General features: G+C 33.8%; 5 non-coding genes across 5 annotated transcripts; all 5 read left to right on the top strand.

Moving 5' to 3' along the window:
• The first annotated feature begins 368 nt into the window (after positions 1–368).
• LOC119562803 lies at positions 369–547 on the top strand. Its single transcript, XR_005222040.1, has one exon. It is a non-coding gene; the product is annotated as a 5.8S ribosomal RNA (ribosomal RNA).
• Positions 548–948: 401 nt separating this feature from the next.
• On the top strand, positions 949–4919 carry LOC119562823. Its single transcript, XR_005222060.1, has one exon. It is a non-coding gene; the product is annotated as a large subunit ribosomal RNA (ribosomal RNA).
• A 6583-nt stretch (positions 4920–11502) lies between these two features.
• On the top strand, positions 11503–13497 carry LOC119562812. The gene has a single exon (XR_005222049.1). It is a non-coding gene; the product is annotated as a small subunit ribosomal RNA (ribosomal RNA).
• A 659-nt stretch (positions 13498–14156) lies between these two features.
• LOC119562836 lies at positions 14157–14335 on the top strand. Its single transcript, XR_005222066.1, has one exon. It is a non-coding gene; the product is annotated as a 5.8S ribosomal RNA (ribosomal RNA).
• A 401-nt stretch (positions 14336–14736) lies between these two features.
• On the top strand, positions 14737–18707 carry LOC119562822. The gene has a single exon (XR_005222059.1). It is a non-coding gene; the product is annotated as a large subunit ribosomal RNA (ribosomal RNA).
• The last annotated feature ends 4796 nt before the right edge of the window (positions 18708–23503 follow it).

Genomic DNA, 23503 nt, shown 5'->3' with positions numbered 1-23503 from the left:
TTAATAAAACACTGTGTGTATATGGACCATAATATACACGCGTTGCGATATGTATTGTTCATCTCAGTTATGCGCATACATTGGATAATGCAACAACCTAAAATGTACAATGTTGTACCTGATTATTACAGGTTAATGTTTTATATAAATTTCAATATATATCGCTAAAAAAAAGTATTAATACCGTAAATGCCATTTAAAAAATACTTGATATATTATTGGTTATATGAAACTAAGACATTTCGCAGCATTCGTTTTAGGTATAAAAATCAATTTATTGAAGGAATTGATATATGCCAGTAAAATGGTGTATTTTTAATTTCTTTCAATAAAAACATATATGACAAAATTACCAAACCAATATATAAAACTCTAAGCGGTGGATCACTCGGCTCATGGGTCGATGAAGAACGCAGCAAACTGTGCGTCATCGTGTGAACTGCAGGACACATGAACATCGACATTTTGAACGCATATCGCAGTCCATGCTGTTATGTACTTTAATTAATTTTATAGTGCTGCTTGGACTACATATGGTTGAGGGTTGTAAGACTATGCTAATTAAGTTGTTTATATAAATTTTATAATGAAATTTTATAAGCATATGGTATATTATTGGATAATAATAATTTAATTATTATATTATTCATAATATTAACAAATATATGAAAAACATTATCTCACATTAGTAAATAATTTGAATGTGAAAAACGAAGAGAAATATTTTCTTTTTCAATCAAATAATACTGAGAAATGTCTAGCATAAAAAATTTATCTAGAATTGTCTCTTATTAAAGATTAGTAAATAGAAAGCCGTTGACAATATTATTATTCTTCGTTGATTCGTTAGACCAAACAAATGCCATACAAATATATAAAATATATAACGAATTTAATAAAATGTTTTATCATTATATATAAAGAATTAATTGCAAAAAAAGTTATACACAACCTCAACTCATATGGGACTACCCCCTGAATTTAAGCATATTAATTAGGGGAGGAAAAGAAACTAACCAGGATTTTCTTAGTAGCGGCGAGCGAAAAGAAATCAGTTCAGCACTAAGTCACTTTGTCTATATGGCAAATGTGAGATGCAGTGTATGGAGCGTCAATATTCTAGTATGAGAAATTAACGATTTAAGTCCTTCTTAAATGAGGCCATTTACCCATAGAGGGTGCCAGGCCCGTATAACGTTAATGATTACTAGATGATGTTTCCAAAGAGTCGTGTTGCTTGATAGTGCAGCACTAAGTGGGTGGTAAACTCCATCTAAAACTAAATATAACCATGAGACCGATAGTAAACAAGTACCGTGAGGGAAAGTTGAAAAGAACTCTGAATAGAGAGTTAAACAGTACGTGAAACTGCTTAGAGGTTAAGCCCGATGAACCTGAATATCCGTTATGGAAAATTCATCATTAAAATTGTAATATTTAAACAATATTATGATAATAGTGTGCATTTTTTCCATATAAGGACATTGTAATCTATTAGCATACAAAATTTATCATAAAATATAACTTATAGTTTATTCAAATTAATTTGCTTGCATTTTAACACAGAATAAATGTTATTAATTTGATAAAGTGCTGATAGATTTATATGAATACAGTGCGTTAATTTTTCGGAATTATATAATGGCATAATTATCATTGATTTTTGTGTTTATTATATGCACTTGTATGATTAACAATGCGAAAGATTCAGGATACCTTCGGGACCCGTCTTGAAACACGGACCAAGGAGTCTAACATATGTGCAAGTTATTGGGATATAAACCTAATAGCGTAATTAACTTGACTAATAATGGGATTAGTTTTTTAACTATTTATAGCTAATTAACACAATCCCGGGGCGTTCTATATAGTTATGTATAATGATATTTATATTATTTATGCCTCTAACTGGAACGTACCTTGAGCATATATGCTGTGACCCGAAAGATGGTGAACTATACTTGATCAGGTTGAAGTCAGGGGAAACCCTGATGGAAGACCGAAACAGTTCTGACGTGCAAATCGATTGTCAGAATTGAGTATAGGGGCGAAAGACCAATCGAACCATCTAGTAGCTGGTTCCTTCCGAAGTTTCCCTCAGGATAGCTGGTGCATTTTAATGTTATATAAAATAATCTTATCTGGTAAAGCGAATGATTAGAGGCCTTAGGGTCGAAACGATCTTAACCTATTCTCAAACTTTAAATGGGTAAGAACCTTAACTTTCTTGATATGAAGTTCAAGGTTATGATATAATGTGCCCAGTGGGCCACTTTTGGTAAGCAGAACTGGCGCTGTGGGATGAACCAAACGTAATGTTACGGTGCCCAAATTAACAACTCATGCAGATACCATGAAAGGCGTTGGTTGCTTAAAACAGCAGGACGGTGATCATGGAAGTCGAAATCCGCTAAGGAGTGTGTAACAACTCACCTGCCGAAGCAACTAGCCCTTAAAATGGATGGCGCTTAAGTTGTATACCTATACATTACCGCTAAAGTAGATGATTTATATTACTTGTGATATAAATTTTGAAACTTTAGTGAGTAGGAAGGTACAATGGTATGCGTAGAAGTGTTTGGCGTAAGCCTGCATGGAGCTGCCATTGGTACAGATCTTGGTGGTAGTAGCAAATAATCGAATGAGACCTTGGAGGACTGAAGTGGAGAAGGGTTTCGTGTGAACAGTGGTTGATCACGAGTTAGTCGGTCCTAAGTTCAAGGCGAAAGCCGAAAATTTTCAAGTAAAACACAAATGCCATACAAATATAATTATATTATATAAATCAAGCTAATTAATATACTTGAATAATTTTGAACGAAAGGGAATACGGTTCCAATTCCGTAACCTGTTGAGTATCCGTTTGTTATTAAATATGGGCCTCGTGCTCATCCTGGCAACAGGAACGACCATAAAGAAGCCGTCGAGAGATATCGGAAGAGTTTTCTTTTCTGTTTTATAGCCGTACTACCATGGAAGTCTTTCGCAGAGAGATATGGTAGATGGGCTAGAAGAGCATGACATATACTGTTGTGTCGATATTTTCTCCTCGGACCTTGAAAATTTATGGTGGGGACACGCAAACTTCTCAACAGGCCGTACCAATATCCGCAGCTGGTCTCCAAGGTGAAGAGTCTCTAGTCGATAGAATAATGTAGGTAAGGGAAGTCGGCAAATTAGATCCGTAACTTCGGGATAAGGATTGGCTCTGAAGATTGAGATAGTCGGGCTTGATTGGGAAACAATAACATGGTTTATGTGCTCGTTCTGGGTAAATAGAGTGTCTGGCATTTATGTTGGTCACTTGTTCCCCGGATAGTTTAGTTACGTAGCCAATTGTGGAACTTTCTTGCTAAAATTTTTAAGAATACTAATTGGGTTAAACCAATTAGTTCTTATTAATTATAACGATTATCAATTAACAATCAATTCAGAACTGGCACGGACTTGGGGAATCCGACTGTCTAATTAAAACAAAGCATTGTGATGGCCCTAGCGGGTGTTGACACAATGTGATTTCTGCCCAGTGCTCTGAATGTCAAAGTGAAGAAATTCAAGTAAGCGCGGGTCAACGGCGGGAGTAACTATGACTCTCTTAAGGTAGCCAAATGCCTCGTCATCTAATTAGTGACGCGCATGAATGGATTAACGAGATTCCTACTGTCCCTATCTACTATCTAGCGAAACCACAGCCAAGGGAACGGGCTTGGAATAATTAGCGGGGAAAGAAGACCCTTTTGAGCTTGACTCTAATCTGGCAGTGTAAGGAGACATAAGAGGTGTAGAATAAGTGGGAGATATTAGACTTCGGTTTGGTATCGCCAATGAAATACCACTACTCTTATTGTTTCCTTACTTACTTGATTAAATGGAACGTGTATCATTTCCTAGCCATTATACGGATATATTTATTATATCTTATGGTATTGGGTTTTGATGCAAGCTTCTTGATCAAAGTATCACGAGTTTGTTATATAATCGCAAACAAATTCTTTAATAAAACGGTGCATTTATGTATTTTTGATTTGAAAATTTGGTATAACTCCAATTACTCAGGTATGATCCAATTCAAGGACATTGCCAGGTAGGGAGTTTGACTGGGGCGGTACATCTCTCAAATAATAACGGAGGTGTCCCAAGGCCAGCTCAGTGCGGACAGAAACCACACATAGAGCAAAAGGGCAAATGCTGACTTGATCTCGGTGTTCAGTACACACAGGGACAGCAAAAGCTCGGCCTATCGATCCTTTTGGTTTAAAGAGTTTTTAACAAGAGGTGTCAGAAAAGTTACCATAGGGATAACTGGCTTGTGGCGGCCAAGCGTTCATAGCGACGTCGCTTTTTGATCCTTCGATGTCGGCTCTTCCTATCATTGTGAAGCAAAATTCACCAAGCGTTGGATTGTTCACCCATGCAAGGGAACGTGAGCTGGGTTTAGACCGTCGTGAGACAGGTTAGTTTTACCCTACTAATGACAAAACGTTGTTGCGACAGCATTCCTGCGTAGTACGAGAGGAACCGCAGGTACGGACCAATGGCACAATACTTGTTCGAGCGAACAGTGGTATGACGCTACGTCCGTTGGATTATGCCTGAACGCCTCTAAGGTCGTATCCGTGCTGGACTGCAATGATAAATAAGGGGCAATTTGCATTGTATGGCTTCTAAACCATTTAAAGTTTATAATTTACTTTATAAACGACAATGGATGTGATGCCAATGTAATTTGTAACATAGTAAATTGGGAGGATCTTTGATCACCTGATGCCGCGCTAGTTACATATAAAAGCATTATTTAATACAATGACAAAGCCTAGAATCAATTGTAAACGACTTTTGTAACAGGCAAGGTGTTGTAAGTGGTTGAGCAGCTGCCATACTGCGATCCACTGAAGCTTATCCTTTGCTTGATGATTCGATAATAAAGATGTTGCAAGCGGGCATAATCATTATGCTTGCTTGCAGCATCGCACGCCACTTTGTTTGTGGTGTGTAAGGTAGGGAAGAAGAAATATAAAAGACCTAAATTGGAAACATCAATATATAAGTAAATATTGAACAAACAAAATGTATCGTCATCTTATTAGTGACGCGATGATAAAGTGGCAAACATATTCCATGTATAAATATTCCTATGGTATTAAAATTCAAGTAAAGAGGACATATATAAAAGTTTGTATATATGGTTCATTCAATGGTAGCAGCGGTTGGTTGGTTGGTGTCTGCTCCTCTTATTGTTCAAAACTTATGTTATGGTAGCAAGTCTATATCGTCATATTATTAGTGACGCGAAAAAGTAGTGGCAAAACATATTCCATGTATAAATAAATATTCCTATGGTATTGAAATTCAAGTAAAGAGGCCATTCAAGTAAAGAGGACTTATATAAATATAAGTATATATAATGGTAGCAGCGCGGTTGGTTGGTTGGTGTGTCTGCTCCTCTTATTGTTCAAAACTTATGTTATGGTAGCAAGACTGTATCGTCATATTATTAGTGACGCGAAAAAGTAGTGGCAAAACATATTCCATGTATAAATATTCCTATGGTATTGAAATTCAACTAAAGAGGACATATAAAATTACTATCAATGGTAGCAGTGGTTGGTTGGTTGGTGGTTGGTTGGCGGCTGCTCCTATTATTGTTCAAGACTTATGTTATGGTAGCAAGTCTGTATCGTCATATTAATTATTAGTGACGCGAAAAAGTAGTGGAAATCATATTCCATGTATAAATAGATTCCTATGGTAATGAAATTTTCAAGTAAAGAGAGGACCATTCAAGTAAGAGGACATATAAAAAGTAAGTATATGTTCCTCCAATGGTAGCAGTGGTTGGTTGGTTGGCGGCTGATCCTCTTATTGTTCAAAACTTATTTTATCAATATGAGTTTGGCAATACAATAAAGAAGACCAATCTAATCCATATAAAACTAAATGTATTATATGGATATGCTTAGGAAACCCATATATTCATAAAAAAAAATTATGTATAGAAAATTATACATATATCTTTTATATAAATGAATCGTATGGATATCGCCTTATGGTAGGTATAATAACTTTTTAAGGCATAATAATGTATAATATAGAAAATATACATTGAAATATAAATGCATTTTTATAGATATGGCGGCATATAAGTGCCATATACACAAGAATAAATAATAGAATTTACCAATATATAATTAAAATGAGATATATAAACCTAGTGAGGGGCTGCACTAGTATATGAATCGTATGGATATGGCTTATAGGTATAATACCTATAAGGCATAATAATGTATAATATAATAAATATAAATTAAGATATGAATGAATTATATAAATATGGCATAGAAATGCCATATACATACATAAGAATAAATGGTAGAATTTACCCATATATCACTGAAACACGATATATAAACCTAATGATAGCTGGCACTAGTACTGTAAACATGCACGCAATAGTGCGTGGGGTAAAAAACTACTATAGGGAGGTGGTCGTTGGCGGGCCCCTCCTCGTATTGGTCAAAACTTATGTTATGCATATGAATTTGTCAATACTATATAGAACGCCAAGCATATCCATATAAACTATGGATATGCATAGAAATCCATACAAAAGTAAAAAAAAATTATGTATAGAAAAATATACATATATTTATATAAGTGAATCGTATGGATATGGCTTATAGGTATAATACCTATAAGGCATAATAATGTATAACAAGTAAATATACATTGAAATGTGAATGCATTGTATGGATATGGCATATAAATGCCATATATATAGAAATAAATTGTATATCAATGATATAACAATTATAAACCTAGTGAGGGGCGGCACTAGTGAATGAATCGTATGGATATGGCTTATAGGTATAATACCTATAAGGCATAATAATGTATAATATAATAAATATACATTAAGATATGAATGGATTGTATAAATATGGCATAGAAATGCCATATACATAAGAATAAATGGTAGAATTTACCCATATATCACTGAAACACGATATATAAACCTAGTGATAGCTGGCACTAGTACTGTAAACAGGCACGCAATAGTGCGTGGGGTAAAAAACTACTATAGGGAGGTGGTCGTTGGCGGGCCCCTCCTCGTATTGGTCAAAACTTATGTTATGCATATGAATTTGTCAATACTATATAGAACGCCAAGCATATCCATATAAACTATGGATATGCATAGAAATCCATACAAAAGTAAAAAAAAATTATGTATAGAAAAATATACATATATTTATATAAGTGAATCGTATGGATATGGCTTATAGGTATAATACCTATAAGGCATAATAATGTATAACAAGTAAATATACATTGAAATGTGAATGCATTGTATGGATATGGCATATAAATGCCATATATATAGAAATAAATTGTATATCAATGATATAACAATTATAAACCTAGTGAGGGGCGGCACTAGTGAATGAATCGTATGGATATGGCTTATAGGTATAATACCTATAAGGCATAATAATGTATAATATAATAAATATACATTAAGATATGAATGGATTGTATAAATATGGCATAGAAATGCCATATACATAAGAATAAATGGTAGAATTTACCCATATATCACTGAAACACGATATATAAACCTAGTGATAGCTGGCACTAGTACTGTAAACAGGCACGCAATAGTGCGTGGGGTAAAAAACTACTATAGGGAGGTGGTCGTTGGCGGGCCCCTCCTCGTATTGGTCAAAACTTATGTTATGCATATGAATTTGTCAATACTATATAGAACGCCAAGCATATCCATATAAACTATGGATATGCATAGAAAACCATACAAAAGTAAAAAAAAATTATGTATAGAAAAATATACATATATTTATATAAGTGAATCGTATGGATATGGCTTATAGGTATAATACCTATAAGGCATAATAATGTATAACAAGTAAATATACATTGAAATGTGAATGCATTGTATGGATATGGCATATAAATGCCATATATATAGAAATAAATTGTATATCAATGATATAACAATTATAAACCTAGTGAGGGGCGGCACTAGTGAATGAATCGTATGGATATGGCTTATAGGTATAATACCTATAAGGCATAATAATGTATAATATAATAAATATACATTAAGATATGAATGGATTGTATAAATATGGCATAGAAATGCCATATACATAAGAATAAATGGTAGAATTTACCCATATATCACTGAAACACGATATATAAACCTAGTGATAGCTGGCACTAGTACTGTAAACAGGCACGCAATAGTGCGTGGGGTAAAAAACTACTATAGGGAGGTGGTCGTTGGCGGGCCCCTCCTCGTATTGGTCAAAACTTATGTTATGCATATGAATTTGTCAATACTATATAGAACGCCAAGCATATCCATATAAACTATGGATATGCATAGAAAACCATACAAAAGTAAAAAAAAATTATGTATAGAAAAATATACATATATTTATATAAGTGAATCGTATGGATATGGCTTATAGGTATAATACCTATAAGGCATAATAATGTATAACAAGTAAATATACATTGAAATGTGAATGCATTGTATGGATATGGCATATAAATGCCATATATATAGAAATAAATTGTATATCAATGATATAACAATTATAAACCTAGTGAGGGGCGGCACTAGTGAATGAATCGTATGGATATGGCTTATAGGTATAATACCTATAAGGCATAATAATGTATAATATAATAAATATACATTAAGATATGAATGGATTGTATAAATATGGCATAGAAATGCCATATACATAAGAATAAATGGTAGAATTTACCCATATATCACTGAAACACGATATATAAACCTAGTGATAGCTGGCACTAGTACTGTAAACAGGCACGCAATAGTGCGTGGGGTAAAAAACTACTATAGGGAGGTGGTCGTTGGCGGGCCCCTCCTCGTATTGGTCAAAACTTATGTTATGCATATGAATTTGTCAATACTATATAGAACGCCAAGCATATCCATATAAACTATGGATATGCATAGAAAACCATACAAAAGTAAAAAAAAATTATGTATAGAAAAATATACATATATTTATATAAGTGAATCGTATGGATATGGCTTATAGGTATAATACCTATAAGGCATAATAATGTATAACAAGTAAATATACATTGAAATGTGAATGCATTGTATGGATATGGCATATAAATGCCATATATATAGAAATAAATTGTATATCAATGATATAACAATTATAAACCTAGTGAGGGGCGGCACTAGTGAATGAATCGTATGGATATGGCTTATAGGTATAATACCTATAAGGCATAATAATGTATAATATAATAAATATACATTAAGATATGAATGGATTGTATAAATATGGCATAGAAATGCCATATACATAAGAATAAATGGTAGAATTTACCCATATATCACTGAAACACGATATATAAACCTAGTGATAGCTGGCACTAGTACTGTAAACAGGCACGCAATAGTGCGTGGGGTAAAAAACTACTATAGGGAGGTGGTCGTTGGCGGGCCCCTCCTCGTATTGGTCAAAACTTATGTTATGCATATGAATTTGTCAATACTATATAGAACGCCAAGCATATCCATATAAACTATGGATATGCATAGAAATCCATACAAAAATAAAAAAAAATTATGTATAGAAAAATATACATATATTTATATAAGTGAATCGTATGGATATGGCTTATAGGTATAATACCTATAAGGCATAATAATGTATAACAAGTAAATATACATTGAAATGTGAATGCATTGTATGGATATGGCATATAAATGCCATATATATAGAAATAAATTGTATATCAATGATATAACAATTATAAACCTAGTGAGGGGCGGCACTAGTGAATGAATCGTATGGATATGGCTTATAGGTATAATACCTATAAGGCATAATAATGTATAATATAATAAATATACATTAAGATATGAATGGATTGTATAAATATGGCATAGAAATGCCATATACATAAGAATAAATGGTAGAATTTACCCATATATCACTGAAACATGATATATAAACCTAGTGATAGCTGGCACTAGTACTGTAAACAGGCACGCAGTAGTGCGTGGGGTAAAAAACTACTATAGGGAGGTGGTCGTTGGCGGGCCCCTCCTCGTATTGGTCAAAACTTATGTTATGCGTAAACATATGATTTTGTCAATACTATAAAGAAAACTTGTTTTGTACATACAAAACTAAATGAATTATATGGATATTGAAAAATAAATGGCATTATATCCATATAATGAAAATATACTTGTATTCTCTTATTATAAGAGAGAATACCGTATAGTTGGTTGGCAAAGACAATTGAAAATACCCGAATTGCAGATGATGGGTTCAAAAACTACTATAGGGTGGTGTAGCAAATAATATGAAGATGATATATCCATATAATGGATATACACTAGTATTCTCTTATTATAATAGAGAATACCATATAAATGGTTGGCAAAGACAATTGAAAATACCCGAATTGAAGTTGACGGGTTCAAAAACTATTATAGGGTGATGTAGCAAATAAAATAATGAAGATATATCCATATAATGGAATTATATGTGTATTCTCTTATTATATGAGAGAGTACCAAACGGTTGATTGGCAAAGACAATTGAAAATACCCGAATTAAAGATATTGGGTCCAAAAACTACTATAGGATGGTCAATGGGCCGGCCATCTACTATTGACGTGACAAAATACTGTCTGTCGGTAGAGAAGATATTAATCCGTCAAATTTGTTTCTTTATTCATTTATGAATATGAGACTTGGCTCCACGGTTAATATTTTAAGCCCAAAGATAATAATGTTGAAACAAAGGCCAAGGTTTCTATTATACATAGAATAACAAATTGTTTCCGAACTTTATCGTTAATCCAAATAAATAATTACAATTGAGGCAGGCTAATAATGATATATATTTTGTATTGATAATCTTGATATATATGTATATTGGTCTGCCATTATCACATACTGAGTTATGTGATAATTCCCTGCGGGGATAAATTAAAAGAGGTGTCCCTATATTAAAAGAAAATAATATATATATATATTATTTTTTCTAACGTACATATCATATATGCGCTCGGTTTTATATTATATATTACCAAAGAGTCTTATATGAATATATACAGATAAATTTTAAATTTATCATCAAAATACAAATGATTTAATTCAATATTTTATATTGGTTAAACAAAAATTGTACATGTGTGGATACAATAATGACGTATGTCGAACAAAAAAGATATTTTAGAATGAAATATGCAAATATAAAGAAAATTATTACGTATTACGAAAAAAAATATTGTGTTTTTAACATCAATAATTAAAAAACTTGTTATTATTAGTGGCGGAACAAGTATATATTGTGAAAACAACAAACGTATACGAATGCTATATAAAAATGGCCGTATTCGATAGAAAACAATCTATAAAATTTATATTGCTAATTTCTATTCAAAAATATGAATGAAATATGAATAAAAACATTATTCTGGTTGATCCTGCCAGTAGTTATATGCTTGTCTCAAAGATTAAGCCATGCATGTCTAAGTACACACGAATTAAAAGTGAAACCGCAAAAGGCTCATTATATCAGTTATGGTTCCTTAGATCGTTAACAGTTACTTGGATAACTGTGGTAATTCTAGAGCTAATACATGCAATTAAAACATGAACCTTATGGGACATGTGCTTTTATTAGGCTAAAACCAAGCGATCGCAAGATCGTTATATTGGTTGAACTCTAGATAACATGCAGATCGTATGGTCTTGTACCGACGACAGATCTTTCAAATGTCTGCCCTATCAACTTTTGATGGTAGTATCTAGGACTACCATGGTTGCAACGGGTAACGGGGAATCAGGGTTCGATTCCGGAGAGGGAGCCTGAGAAACGGCTACCACATCTAAGGAAGGCAGCAGGCGCGTAAATTACCCACTCCCAGCTCGGGGAGGTAGTGACGAAAAATAACAATACAGGACTCATATCCGAGGCCCTGTAATTGGAATGAGTACACTTTAAATCCTTTAACAAGGACCAATTGGAGGGCAAGTCTGGTGCCAGCAGCCGCGGTAATTCCAGCTCCAATAGCGTATATTAAAGTTGTTGCGGTTAAAACGTTCGTAGTTGAACTTGTGCTTCATACGGGTAGTACAACTTACAATTGTGGTTAGTACTATACCTTTATGTATGTAAGCGTATTACCGGTGGAGTTCTTACATGTGCTTAGATACTTGTATTTTTTCATATGTTCCTCCTATTTAAAAACCTGCATTAGTGCTCTTAAACGAGTGTTATTGTGGGCCGGTACAATTACTTTGAACAAATTAGAGTGCTTAAAGCAGGCTTCAAATGCCTGAATATTCTGTGCATGGGATAATGAAATAAGACCTCTGTTCTGCTTTCATTGGTTTTCAGATCAAGAGGTAATGATTAATAGAAGCAGTTTGGGGGCATTAGTATTACGACGCGAGAGGTGAAATTCTTGGACCGTCGTAAGACTAACTTAAGCGAAAGCATTTGCCAAAGATGTTTTCATTAATCAAGAACGAAAGTTAGAGGTTCGAAGGCGATCAGATACCGCCCTAGTTCTAACCATAAACGATGCCAGCTAGCAATTGGGTGTAGCTACTTTTATGGCTCTCTCAGTCGCTTCCCGGGAAACCAAAGCTTTTGGGCTCCGGGGGAAGTATGGTTGCAAAGCTGAAACTTAAAGGAATTGACGGAAGGGCACCACCAGGAGTGGAGCCTGCGGCTTAATTTGACTCAACACGGGAAAACTTACCAGGTCCGAACATAAGTGTGTAAGACAGATTGATAGCTCTTTCTCGAATCTATGGGTGGTGGTGCATGGCCGTTCTTAGTTCGTGGAGTGATTTGTCTGGTTAATTCCGATAACGAACGAGACTCAAATATATTAAATAGATATCTTCAGGATTATGGTGTTGAAGCTTATATAGCCTTCATTCATGGTGGCAGTAAAATGTTTATTGTGTTTGAATGTGTTTATATAAGTGGAGCCGTACCTGTTGGTTTGTCCCATTATAAGGACACTAGCTTCTTAAATGGACAAATTGCGTCTAGCAATAATGAGATTGAGCAATAACAGGTCTGTGATGCCCTTAGATGTCCTGGGCTGCACGCGCGCTACAATGAAAGTATCAACGTGTATTTCCTAGACCGAGAGGTCCGGGTAAACCGCTGAACCACTTTCATGCTTGGGATTGTGAACTGAAACTGTTCACATGAACTTGGAATTCCCAGTAAGTGTGAGTCATTAACTCGCATTGATTACGTCCCTGCCCTTTGTACACACCGCCCGTCGCTACTACCGATTGAATTATTTAGTGAGGTCTCCGGACGTGATCACTGTGACGCCTTGTGTGTTACGGTTGTTTCGCAAAAGTTGACCGAACTTGATTATTTAGAGGAAGTAAAAGTCGTAACAAGGTTTCCGTAGGTGAACCTGCGGAAGGATCATTATTGTTTAATATCCTTACCGTTAATAAAAAAATTTGTTTTTATTATAATAATATAATATATTATAGTAATACAAATAAAATATAAATTGCCAAAAATATGATCTTTTATAGATCAAATATAAAATTTCGAACAAGCAAATCGAAATAATAATTGTAATAATAAATATATTATTGCATTAAATAAGAGATAAATAAATAAGCAAAAGCAAACAAATAACAAATTCGAACAAGCAAATCGAAATTATTAAATTTATTTAATATTATTATTATATTGTATATTAAATGCAATTAATTAATAAAACACTGTGTGTATATGGACCATAATATACACGCGTTGCGATATGTATTGTTCATCTCAGTTATGCGCATACATTGGATAATGCAACAACCTAAAATGTACAATGTTGTACCTGATTATTACAGGTTAATGTTTTATATAAATTTCAATATATATCGCTAAAAAAAAGTATTAATACCGTAAATGCCATTTAAAAAATACTTGATATATTATTGGTTATATGAAACTAAGACATTTCGCAGCATTCGTTTTAGGTATAAAAATCAATTTATTGAAGGAATTGATATATGCCAGTAAAATGGTGTATTTTTAATTTCTTTCAATAAAAACATATATGACAAAATTACCAAACCAATATATAAAACTCTAAGCGGTGGATCACTCGGCTCATGGGTCGATGAAGAACGCAGCAAACTGTGCGTCATCGTGTGAACTGCAGGACACATGAACATCGACATTTTGAACGCATATCGCAGTCCATGCTGTTATGTACTTTAATTAATTTTATAGTGCTGCTTGGACTACATATGGTTGAGGGTTGTAAGACTATGCTAATTAAGTTGTTTATATAAATTTTATAATGAAATTTTATAAGCATATGGTATATTATTGGATAATAATAATTTAATTATTATATTATTCATAATATTAACAAATATATGAAAAACATTATCTCACATTAGTAAATAATTTGAATGTGAAAAACGAAGAGAAATATTTTCTTTTTCAATCAAATAATACTGAGAAATGTCTAGCATAAAAAATTTATCTAGAATTGTCTCTTATTAAAGATTAGTAAATAGAAAGCCGTTGACAATATTATTATTCTTCGTTGATTCGTTAGACCAAACAAATGCCATACAAATATATAAAATATATAACGAATTTAATAAAATGTTTTATCATTATATATAAAGAATTAATTGCAAAAAAAGTTATACACAACCTCAACTCATATGGGACTACCCCCTGAATTTAAGCATATTAATTAGGGGAGGAAAAGAAACTAACCAGGATTTTCTTAGTAGCGGCGAGCGAAAAGAAATCAGTTCAGCACTAAGTCACTTTGTCTATATGGCAAATGTGAGATGCAGTGTATGGAGCGTCAATATTCTAGTATGAGAAATTAACGATTTAAGTCCTTCTTAAATGAGGCCATTTACCCATAGAGGGTGCCAGGCCCGTATAACGTTAATGATTACTAGATGATGTTTCCAAAGAGTCGTGTTGCTTGATAGTGCAGCACTAAGTGGGTGGTAAACTCCATCTAAAACTAAATATAACCATGAGACCGATAGTAAACAAGTACCGTGAGGGAAAGTTGAAAAGAACTCTGAATAGAGAGTTAAACAGTACGTGAAACTGCTTAGAGGTTAAGCCCGATGAACCTGAATATCCGTTATGGAAAATTCATCATTAAAATTGTAATATTTAAACAATATTATGATAATAGTGTGCATTTTTTCCATATAAGGACATTGTAATCTATTAGCATACAAAATTTATCATAAAATATAACTTATAGTTTATTCAAATTAATTTGCTTGCATTTTAACACAGAATAAATGTTATTAATTTGATAAAGTGCTGATAGATTTATATGAATACAGTGCGTTAATTTTTCGGAATTATATAATGGCATAATTATCATTGATTTTTGTGTTTATTATATGCACTTGTATGATTAACAATGCGAAAGATTCAGGATACCTTCGGGACCCGTCTTGAAACACGGACCAAGGAGTCTAACATATGTGCAAGTTATTGGGATATAAACCTAATAGCGTAATTAACTTGACTAATAATGGGATTAGTTTTTTAACTATTTATAGCTAATTAACACAATCCCGGGGCGTTCTATATAGTTATGTATAATGATATTTATATTATTTATGCCTCTAACTGGAACGTACCTTGAGCATATATGCTGTGACCCGAAAGATGGTGAACTATACTTGATCAGGTTGAAGTCAGGGGAAACCCTGATGGAAGACCGAAACAGTTCTGACGTGCAAATCGATTGTCAGAATTGAGTATAGGGGCGAAAGACCAATCGAACCATCTAGTAGCTGGTTCCTTCCGAAGTTTCCCTCAGGATAGCTGGTGCATTTTAATGTTATATAAAATAATCTTATCTGGTAAAGCGAATGATTAGAGGCCTTAGGGTCGAAACGATCTTAACCTATTCTCAAACTTTAAATGGGTAAGAACCTTAACTTTCTTGATATGAAGTTCAAGGTTATGATATAATGTGCCCAGTGGGCCACTTTTGGTAAGCAGAACTGGCGCTGTGGGATGAACCAAACGTAATGTTACGGTGCCCAAATTAACAACTCATGCAGATACCATGAAAGGCGTTGGTTGCTTAAAACAGCAGGACGGTGATCATGGAAGTCGAAATCCGCTAAGGAGTGTGTAACAACTCACCTGCCGAAGCAACTAGCCCTTAAAATGGATGGCGCTTAAGTTGTATACCTATACATTACCGCTAAAGTAGATGATTTATATTACTTGTGATATAAATTTTGAAACTTTAGTGAGTAGGAAGGTACAATGGTATGCGTAGAAGTGTTTGGCGTAAGCCTGCATGGAGCTGCCATTGGTACAGATCTTGGTGGTAGTAGCAAATAATCGAATGAGACCTTGGAGGACTGAAGTGGAGAAGGGTTTCGTGTGAACAGTGGTTGATCACGAGTTAGTCGGTCCTAAGTTCAAGGCGAAAGCCGAAAATTTTCAAGTAAAACACAAATGCCATACAAATATAATTATATTATATAAATCAAGCTAATTAATATACTTGAATAATTTTGAACGAAAGGGAATACGGTTCCAATTCCGTAACCTGTTGAGTATCCGTTTGTTATTAAATATGGGCCTCGTGCTCATCCTGGCAACAGGAACGACCATAAAGAAGCCGTCGAGAGATATCGGAAGAGTTTTCTTTTCTGTTTTATAGCCGTACTACCATGGAAGTCTTTCGCAGAGAGATATGGTAGATGGGCTAGAAGAGCATGACATATACTGTTGTGTCGATATTTTCTCCTCGGACCTTGAAAATTTATGGTGGGGACACGCAAACTTCTCAACAGGCCGTACCAATATCCGCAGCTGGTCTCCAAGGTGAAGAGTCTCTAGTCGATAGAATAATGTAGGTAAGGGAAGTCGGCAAATTAGATCCGTAACTTCGGGATAAGGATTGGCTCTGAAGATTGAGATAGTCGGGCTTGATTGGGAAACAATAACATGGTTTATGTGCTCGTTCTGGGTAAATAGAGTGTCTGGCATTTATGTTGGTCACTTGTTCCCCGGATAGTTTAGTTACGTAGCCAATTGTGGAACTTTCTTGCTAAAATTTTTAAGAATACTAATTGGGTTAAACCAATTAGTTCTTATTAATTATAACGATTATCAATTAACAATCAATTCAGAACTGGCACGGACTTGGGGAATCCGACTGTCTAATTAAAACAAAGCATTGTGATGGCCCTAGCGGGTGTTGACACAATGTGATTTCTGCCCAGTGCTCTGAATGTCAAAGTGAAGAAATTCAAGTAAGCGCGGGTCAACGGCGGGAGTAACTATGACTCTCTTAAGGTAGCCAAATGCCTCGTCATCTAATTAGTGACGCGCATGAATGGATTAACGAGATTCCTACTGTCCCTATCTACTATCTAGCGAAACCACAGCCAAGGGAACGGGCTTGGAATAATTAGCGGGGAAAGAAGACCCTTTTGAGCTTGACTCTAATCTGGCAGTGTAAGGAGACATAAGAGGTGTAGAATAAGTGGGAGATATTAGACTTCGGTTTGGTATCGCCAATGAAATACCACTACTCTTATTGTTTCCTTACTTACTTGATTAAATGGAACGTGTATCATTTCCTAGCCATTATACGGATATATTTATTATATCTTATGGTATTGGGTTTTGATGCAAGCTTCTTGATCAAAGTATCACGAGTTTGTTATATAATCGCAAACAAATTCTTTAATAAAACGGTGCATTTATGTATTTTTGATTTGAAAATTTGGTATAACTCCAATTACTCAGGTATGATCCAATTCAAGGACATTGCCAGGTAGGGAGTTTGACTGGGGCGGTACATCTCTCAAATAATAACGGAGGTGTCCCAAGGCCAGCTCAGTGCGGACAGAAACCACACATAGAGCAAAAGGGCAAATGCTGACTTGATCTCGGTGTTCAGTACACACAGGGACAGCAAAAGCTCGGCCTATCGATCCTTTTGGTTTAAAGAGTTTTTAACAAGAGGTGTCAGAAAAGTTACCATAGGGATAACTGGCTTGTGGCGGCCAAGCGTTCATAGCGACGTCGCTTTTTGATCCTTCGATGTCGGCTCTTCCTATCATTGTGAAGCAAAATTCACCAAGCGTTGGATTGTTCACCCATGCAAGGGAACGTGAGCTGGGTTTAGACCGTCGTGAGACAGGTTAGTTTTACCCTACTAATGACAAAACGTTGTTGCGACAGCATTCCTGCGTAGTACGAGAGGAACCGCAGGTACGGACCAATGGCACAATACTTGTTCGAGCGAACAGTGGTATGACGCTACGTCCGTTGGATTATGCCTGAACGCCTCTAAGGTCGTATCCGTGCTGGACTGCAATGATAAATAAGGGGCAATTTGCATTGTATGGCTTCTAAACCATTTAAAGTTTATAATTTACTTTATAAACGACAATGGATGTGATGCCAATGTAATTTGTAACATAGTAAATTGGGAGGATCTTTGATCACCTGATGCCGCGCTAGTTACATATAAAAGCATTATTTAATACAATGACAAAGCCTAGAATCAATTGTAAACGACTTTTGTAACAGGCAAGGTGTTGTAAGTGGTTGAGCAGCTGCCATACTGCGATCCACTGAAGCTTATCCTTTGCTTGATGATTCGATAATAAAGATGTTGCAAGCGGGCATAATCATTATGCTTGCTTGCAGCATCGCACGCCACTTTGTTTGTGGTGTGTAAGGTAGGGAAGAAGAAATATAAAAGACCTAAATTGGAAACATCAATATATAAGTAAATATTGAACAAACAAAATGTATCGTCATCTTATTAGTGACGCGATGATAAAGTGGCAAACATATTCCATGTATAAATATTCCTATGGTATTAAAATTCAAGTAAAGAGGACATATATAAAAGTTTGTATATATGGTTCATTCAATGGTAGCAGCGGTTGGTTGGTTGGTGTCTGCTCCTCTTATTGTTCAAAACTTATGTTATGGTAGCAAGTCTATATCGTCATATTATTAGTGACGCGAAAAAGTAGTGGCAAAACATATTCCATGTATAAATAAATATTCCTATGGTATTGAAATTCAAGTAAAGAGGCCATTCAAGTAAAGAGGACTTATATAAATATAAGTATATATAATGGTAGCAGCGCGGTTGGTTGGTTGGTGTGTCTGCTCCTCTTATTGTTCAAAACTTATGTTATGGTAGCAAGACTGTATCGTCATATTATTAGTGACGCGAAAAAGTAGTGGCAAAACATATTCCATGTATAAATATTCCTATGGTATTGAAATTCAACTAAAGAGGACATATAAAATTACTATCAATGGTAGCAGTGGTTGGTTGGTTGGTGGTTGGTTGGCGGCTGCTCCTATTATTGTTCAAGACTTATGTTATGGTAGCAAGTCTGTATCGTCATATTAATTATTAGTGACGCGAAAAAGTAGTGGAAATCATATTCCATGTATAAATAGATTCCTATGGTAATGAAATTTTCAAGTAAAGAGAGGACCATTCAAGTAAGAGGACATATAAAAAGTAAGTATATGTTCCTCCAATGGTAGCAGTGGTTGGTTGGTTGGCGGCTGATCCTCTTATTGTTCAAAACTTATTTTATCAATATGAGTTTGGCAATACAATAAAGAAGACCAATCTAATCCATATAAAACTAAATGTATTATATGGATATGCTTAGGAAACCCATATATTCATAAAAAAAAATTATGTATAGAAAATTATACATATATCTTTTATATAAATGAATCGTATGGATATCGCCTTATGGTAGGTATAATAACTTTTTAAGGCATAATAATGTATAATATAGAAAATATACATTGAAATATAAATGCATTTTTATAGATATGGCGGCATATAAGTGCCATATACACAAGAATAAATAATAGAATTTACCAATATATAATTAAAATGAGATATATAAACCTAGTGAGGGGCTGCACTAGTATATGAATCGTATGGATATGGCTTATAGGTATAATACCTATAAGGCATAATAATGTATAATATAATAAATATAAATTAAGATATGAATGAATTATATAAATATGGCATAGAAATGCCATATACATACATAAGAATAAATGGTAGAATTTACCCATATATCACTGAAACACGATATATAAACCTAATGATAGCTGGCACTAGTACTGTAAACATGCACGCAATAGTGCGTGGGGTAAAAAACTACTATAGGGAGGTGGTCGTTGGCGGGCCCCTCCTCGTATTGGTCAAAACTTATGTTATGCATATGAATTTGTCAATACTATATAGAACGCCAAGCATATCCATATAAACTATGGATATGCATAGAAATCCATACAAAAGTAAAAAAAAATTATGTATAGAAAAATATACATATATTTATATAAGTGAATCGTATGGATATGGCTTATAGGTATAATACCTATAAGGCATAATAATGTATAACAAGTAAATATACATTGAAATGTGAATGCATTGTATGGATATGGCATATAAATGCCATATATATAGAAATAAATTGTATATCAATGATATAACAATTATAAACCTAGTGAGGGGCGGCACTAGTGAATGAATCGTATGGATATGGCTTATAGGTATAATACCTATAAGGCATAATAATGTATAATATAATAAATATACATTAAGATATGAATGGATTGTATAAATATGGCATAGAAATGCCATATACATAAGAATAAATGGTAGAATTTACCCATATATCACTGAAACACGATATATAAACCTAGTGATAGCTGGCACTAGTACTGTAAACAGGCACGCAATAGTGCGTGGGGTAAAAAACTACTATAGGGAGGTGGTCGTTGGCGGGCCCCTCCTCGTATTGGTCAAAACTTATGTTATGCATATGAATTTGTCAATACTATATAGAACGCCAAGCATATCCATATAAACTATGGATATGCATAGAAATCCATACAAAAGTAAAAAAAAATTATGTATAGAAAAATATACATATATTTATATAAGTGAATCGTATGGATATGGCTTATAGGTATAATACCTATAAGGCATAATAATGTATAACAAGTAAATATACATTGAAATGTGAATGCATTGTATGGATATGGCATATAAATGCCATATATATAGAAATAAATTGTATATCAATGATATAACAATTATAAACCTAGTGAGGGGCGGCACTAGTGAATGAATCGTATGGATATGGCTTATAGGTATAATACCTATAAGGCATAATAATGTATAATATAATAAATATACATTAAGATATGAATGGATTGTATAAATATGGCATAGAAATGCCATATACATAAGAATAAATGGTAGAATTTACCCATATATCACTGAAACACGATATATAAACCTAGTGATAGCTGGCACTAGTACTGTAAACAGGCACGCAATAGTGCGTGGGGTAAAAAACTACTATAGGGAGGTGGTCGTTGGCGGGCCCCTCCTCGTATTGGTCAAAACTTATGTTATGCATATGAATTTGTCAATACTATATAGAACGCCAAGCATATCCATATAAACTATGGATATGCATAGAAAACCATACAAAAGTAAAAAAAAATTATGTATAGAAAAATATACATATATTTATATAAGTGAATCGTATGGATATGGCTTATAGGTATAATACCTATAAGGCATAATAATGTATAACAAGTAAATATACATTGAAATGTGAATGCATTGTATGGATATGGCATATAAATGCCATATATATAGAAATAAATTGTATATCAATGATATAACAATTATAAACCTAGTGAGGGGCGGCACTAGTGAATGAATCGTATGGATATGGCTTATAGGTATAATACCTATAAGGCATAATAATGTATAATATAATAAATATACATTAAGATATGAATGGATTGTATAAATATGGCATAGAAATGCCATATACATAAGAATAAATGGTAGAATTTACCCATATATCACTGAAACACGATATATAAACCTAGTGATAGCTGGCACTAGTACTGTAAACAGGCACGCAATAGTGCGTGGGGTAAAAAACTACTATAGGGAGGTGGTCGTTGGCGGGCCCCTCCTCGTATTGGTCAAAACTTATGTTATGCATATGAATTTGTCAATACTATATAGAACGCCAAGCATATCCATATAAACTATGGATATGCATAGAAAACCATACAAAAGTAAAAAAAAATTATGTATAGAAAAATATACATATATTTATATAAGTGAATCGTATGGATATGGCTTATAGGTATAATACCTATAAGGCATAATAATGTATAACAAGTAAATATACATTGAAATGTGAATGCATTGTATGGATATGGCATATAAATGCCATATATATAGAAATAAATTGTATATCAATGATATAACAATTATAAACCTAGTGAGGGGCGGCACTAGTGAATGAATCGTATGGATATGGCTTATAGGTATAATACCTATAAGGCATAATAATGTATAATATAATAAATATACATTAAGATATGAATGGATTGTATAAATATGGCATAGAAATGCCATATACATAAGAATAAATGGTAGAATTTACCCATATATCACTGAAACACGATATATAAACCTAGTGATAGCTGGCACTAGTACTGTAAACAGGCACGCAATAGTGCGTGGGGTAAAAAACTACTATAGGGAGGTGGTCGTTGGCGGGCCCCTCCTCGTATTGGTCAAAACTTATGTTATGCATATGAATTTGTCAATACTATATAGAACGCCAAGCATATCCATATAAACTATGGATATGCATAGAAATCCATACAAAAGTAAAAAAAATTATGTATAGAAAAATATACATATATTTATATAAGTGAATCGTATGGATATGGCTTATAGGTATAATACCTATAAGGCATAATAATGTATAACAAGTAAATATACATTGAAATGTGAATGCATTGTATGGATATGGCATATAAATGCCATATATATAGAAATAAATTGTATATCAATGATATAACAATTATAAACCTAGTGAGGGGCGGCACTAGTGAATGAATCGTATGGATATGGCTTATAGGTATAATACCTATAAGGCATAATAATGTATAATATAATAAATATACATTAAGATATGAATGGATTGTATAAATATGGCATAGAAATGCCATATACATAAGAATAAATGGTAGAATTTACCCATATATCACTGAAACACGATATATAAACCTAGTGATAGCTGGCACTAGTACTGTAAACAGGCACGCAATAGTGCGTGGGGTAAAAAACTACTATAGGGAGGTGGTCGTTGGCGGGCCCCTCCTCGTATTGGTCAAAACTTATGTTATGCATATGAATTTGTCAATACTATATAGAACGCCAAGCATATCCATATAAACTATGGATATGCATAGAAAACCATACAAAAGTAAAAAAAAATTATGTATAGAAAAATATACATATATTTATATAAGTGAATCGTATGGATATGGCTTATAGGTATAATACCTATAAGGCATA

The sequence above is a fragment of the Drosophila subpulchrella genome, unplaced genomic scaffold (assembly GCF_014743375.2).
Source record: "Drosophila subpulchrella strain 33 F10 #4 breed RU33 unplaced genomic scaffold, RU_Dsub_v1.1 Primary Assembly Seq97, whole genome shotgun sequence".
Lineage (NCBI taxonomy): Eukaryota > Metazoa > Arthropoda > Insecta > Diptera > Drosophilidae > Drosophila > Drosophila subpulchrella.
Note: the sequence above shows the minus strand (reverse complement) of the source record. Positions and strands in the feature narration are given on the sequence as shown.